Here is a 4,891-nt window from a genome sequence, read left to right as displayed (position 1 = left end):
GCGGATTTAATATTACAGTGGACCCAAGATGGGTCTGCAGAGAAGCCTGTCATACACGGTCTCTTTATTGCCTGACCAGAAACCTCCAAAGCCCTCAAGCCCTGTTCTTTTTATGATCGCCGGGTGTGACATGAATTATTCAGAGACCGGCGGTGCAGATTGGTTTAAACTCTGCAGCCGGAGCCCTGAGACTGCGAGGTCGTTTCTGAACATCCATCACGGCTACGCCGGGCCAGGAGCCCGTCCCCGGGCCCCGGCGGCGCTGGGCGGAGAGCGCGCGGACTCCAGAAAGCTGAGCACCGCCGTCTCTTCCCCAGGGGCGGGCTCTGGCTGTTCCCCAATGAAGACCAGCTCACTGGGGTAAAGGGCCCAGGAGCTGAGAGGCTGGGCAGGAGCCCACGGACGTGACAACTTGCCAGAGGCACAGCCATGGTCGGAGGCGGCAGCGTCTGTGAGGGCTGGGAGGTAGCAAGGAGGATGCCAGGGTCTGAGGCATCCTGGGGTGCCCACCCAGCATGCTTCCCTTGCGTTTTTGTTTGGGAAGCCACTAGCCTTCCAACCAGACACCGGAGCAGGGGCTTCAGCCCAGTCCCAAGGGACAGACAGACAGACCCTGGTAGAGCTCAGCCAGTGGTCCTCACCCTGGTGGCACCTTAGGGCCACGTTGGGCGCTTTAAACAATTCACGTGCCTGGAACCCAGTCCCTAGACGTAGGGGTGTCGAACTCAATCAGAGAAGGGGCCAAAATCTAAAATCCAGCCTAAATCGCGGGCCGAATGGTTTACTGAACAGTCATAAACTGTCATTATGTGATGGAAACGCAGCGGAGTGCAGTGATGACAGCGCGGTGCGGGCCACATTGCAAGGCCTAGCGGGACGGATTTGGCCCGCGGGCCTTGTGTTTGACACATGTGCCCTAGAACCAAGAGCACGGCACAACCTTGCCCACACCTGCCAGCTCGTTAGAGAGACACTCAGGCCCCGCCAGAGAACATCATCAGGATCTGGGCTGGGAGCACAGCTGACCGAGGCCCACCTGAGCTTTTCCCCGAATTCCATATTCTTTGGTTTGTTGTTGGGTGCTTCAGGCAAGAGGAAGGAGTGGGGAGGAGGAGTTTATCACTTGAACTTGGTTGGGTTTTGCCTGCAAAGCCAACAGCCTTTGGAGTTGGACGCAGAATCCGGAGACCCTTTTATCCAACCCCCTGGTGATCCGAATGAACACGTTAGGTCTCCAGGTCCCGGAGGGGCTGTGACGGGGCTATGGCGCACCACCCTCTACCCTCCGGGGGCTGTCAGGCCTGCGGGTGGTGGCTGCTGAGCCTCACCGCCGCAGCCCAGGCTGGTCCCGGCCTGCCTGCGCCTGAGCGTGCCTGGCTGGGCTGACTCCCCTCCGCCCCACATGCGACACCTTCCCTGAAACATCCACTTGTTCGCCCACATCTGCGCCCACTCAGGACGTGGAGTGTCTGCGTCCCACAGGCTAGTTAACACCCTACGGGGCCTATTAGTTTGTGAGAAGGTGTTGGCTGAGGGTGGGATGAGAGTCAAGACTGGGCCCTAACTGGTTTGGCTCAGTGGATGACAGAGTGTTGACCTGATTCCAGCCACGGGCATGTACCTTGGTTGCGGGCACACCCCCAGTAGGAGGTGTGCAGGAGGCAGCTGGTCGATGTTTCTCTCTAATGGATGTTTCTGACGCTCTGTCCCTTTCCCTTCCTCTCTGTAAAAAAAATCAATAAAGCATAGATTTAATAATAAAATTTAAAAAAGGCAAGACTGGGAGAGCTGCAAATGGCTGTGTACTCACGGAGCGATGGCCGCGAGCGGGACAGCCGGGGAGGCACAGGGCCCCCGGGTGTGCGTGGATGGACCTGCAGTTCTTGCGGGGGGAGGCCACGGCCCTCCTCTGCCCTTTATCCACTTGTGGGGGTTCATTTTACGTGTTATCTCGTAATTTACGTGTCATCTGTGCCCAGGTGTTTGGCCCAACATGATGCTGGCTGTTTCTGTAAAGAAGTTACCTTTGGGGCGAGGTTAACATTTAAACTCGGATTGCCCTCCACAAGGCGGCGGGCCTCACCCCATCACCTGAAGGCCTGAAGAGAACAAAGACTGACTTCCCCCGGGCAGACGGCCCTCAGGCTGGAACGGGAGCCCTGCCCCGAGTCTCCAGTCCGCTGGCCTCCCCATAAGATGTTGGACTTGACGAGCCTCCGTCATCAGGTGAGCCAATTCCTTAAAATAAATCTCTCCATGCACATATCCTGCTGGTTCTGTTTCTCCGGAGAGCCAGGACACAGCATGTTTACTTAGGCAGAAAGGAGAGGTACCCACCCATCGAGGAGGGGCCTCTTCCCACGTGTGACTCCACAACATCCCCACTCAACCAGGGACACGTGTGGATATTCCCATAATTCCTCCCCTCAACCCAGTGCACAGGGACAACAGACCCTTCCTCTGAAGGCCGTCTCCTGGCGTTCAGGGATGAGGCATCACCGTGGTGAGTTGCATGTGGGAGGGAACCGACATCCCTCTGGCTGGTAACCCTCAGCCGTTTTATTCCAAAAATTCACCAGACCTTAGTGTCTGAGCCTCCCCTTCCATTTTTTGAGGGTGAAGAGAAAAAACGCTCACCCATGTACTTTTTGAAGAGCTTGAGGAAGCAAGAGATCCGAAGGTGTCCTGGGGAAGGGACCTTCACTCATGATCTCGGAGTTGAGTGCATATACTGTAATGTTTGATCCAAAACGTTCGATGGCAGAGAGGCGGCACGTAGGGCCTCGCCCTGCGATGACTTCCTAGCGGAAAGGCCACTGTGCTGGCTGCACAGACTGAGGGAGGGGCTCGGCTCCTTAGCAGCTCAGCCGCCAGGCCACGAAGGCCCACCCTAAGGCCGGCCCAGCCAACATCGCCCGGCGGGAGGGGGCTTCTGCCTCCCTCCCCTCCCCCCGCCCCGGGCACACAGACAAGCCTGGCCCAGTGACAGAGAGGGCGCCAGGGCGAGGCCAGTGCATCCTGGGAGCTGACTGCACTGGCGAAGCTGTAGGGGAGCAGATCTGCAAGCCCGCCCGTCCGGCGGGAAAAGGTCCCTCGACAGCAGGGAGAACGCGGTTTCCATGTCATTCCGTAAGCAGTAACCAAAGACCACAGCAGCCACCGCAGGTGCCAACGGAGGGAGAGCTGGGTGTAGAGTTGCTACTGCTTTACAGGCAGGAGTCACACACGAGGGCACCCTGGGGCTTTCTCCAGGAAGCTGGCTCGTGCGTTCTGGGGGTGGGGTCCTTATAAAGAGGGGGTTTGGACACCACACGTGCAGAGAAAAGACCACGTGAGGGCCTGGTTAAGAAGGTGGCCATCAGCCGAAACCGGTTTGGCTCAGTGGATAGAGCGTCGGTCTGCGGACTGAAAGGTCCCAGGTTCGATTCCGGTCAAGGGCATGTACCTTGGTTGTGGGCACATCCCCGGTAGGGGGTGTGCAGGAGGCAGCTGGTCGATGTTTCTCTCTCATCGATGTTTCTGGCTCTCTATCTCTCTCCCTTCCTCTCTGTACAAAATCAAAATATATTAAAAAAATAAAATAAAATAAAAAGGTGGCCATCAGCAAGCTGAGTTCCGATGGGAGAAGTTGCCACAGTCTGAGGGCAGAGAGGGAGGGGGACAGCACAGACGGGTGTGTTGTATGGAGAGACACGGGCGGCAGAAAGATTTAAAAGAAATGAAAGATTTCACAAGGACACTGCTGGAACCGCTGACCCCTTGATCTCAGACTCTTGGCCTCCAGAACGTGAGAGAAACGTAGGCCGTTTGAGCCACCTGGCCTGAGGCATGTTGTTACGGCAGCTGAGCAACAACAAATCACACCACTGCCATGTGGAAGGCTGCACACGTCACGTGTGCTTCTCTGCATGACCTTTCGGAGCCCACCAGGCGGCAGGGGAGCCGTGTGCCCCCAAAAACAATGCCGTCCTAGAGAGCGGGGGCAGGGGGGGAAGCAGACGGGGCCAGGCCGCCCGGCCGGGACCCCGGAGAGCCGAGGGGTGGCGCCCGCAGAGGCCTCCCACCGTGTCCCCCCCGCGAGCTTCAGGGTGGTGCCTCCCACGTCCTAGCCCAGGTTTCCCACCAGGAAAGTGGGCACCATGCCGCATTGCCTTCTGGGGCATCTACATGCCTACACAGGTCCCATACCCAGGAAGGAGACATGGCCCTCTATTAGGGTTCAATCGGCAACCCCCCAATGTTCCCGGACATCCTCAGGAGAGACGCCAGAGGGTCCCAGCCTGAAGACTCAAAATGCACCAGGTGTCAGCAAAAGCAGCCCCAGTCCCACGCCGCCTCCTGCGAGCTGCCTTCTGCGGGCGGTGCAGACATCCGTCTACGGGTTTCGATTTCGGGCCAGAAATGAGGCCACGTGAGCAGGGGCAGTGTCCCCAGGGCCTGGGACGGCGCCTGGGAATGCTCACTGTGACCAGCAAAAGTCTCGTGATCAGAGTCACTCCTTGGGGTTAAGGCATGGAAGACCCCTGTTGGATACGTCACGGAGGGGCCGTACATAGTAAGACATCACCAGCCGTTAACGCCTCTCGGTGACTTCGTCAGAGCGGCCTCAGAGCGCCCTCAGCCCCCGGGGGACCAGGATGGGCAGCTGAGTTCCAGTGGGAGGAGGAGCCACGCAGTCGGAGGGCAGAGAGGGAGGGGGACAGCACAGACGGGTGTGTTGTATGGGGAGACGTGGGCCACAAAAAGAACACAGGACTTCACAAGGATGCGGCTGGACAATGCAGAACCAGCCAGACATCAGTCACCTTTGTTCGGGGGGCCAGATCGTGAACGCGAGGGCCAGGCCCGTTGGCAGACACACACACACACACACACACACACACACACACAC

The sequence above is a fragment of the Pipistrellus kuhlii genome, unplaced genomic scaffold, assembly GCF_014108245.1.
Source record: "Pipistrellus kuhlii isolate mPipKuh1 unplaced genomic scaffold, mPipKuh1.p scaffold_m20_p_22, whole genome shotgun sequence".
Taxonomy (NCBI): domain Eukaryota; kingdom Metazoa; phylum Chordata; class Mammalia; order Chiroptera; family Vespertilionidae; genus Pipistrellus; species Pipistrellus kuhlii.
This window is presented reverse-complemented; position numbering follows the sequence as displayed.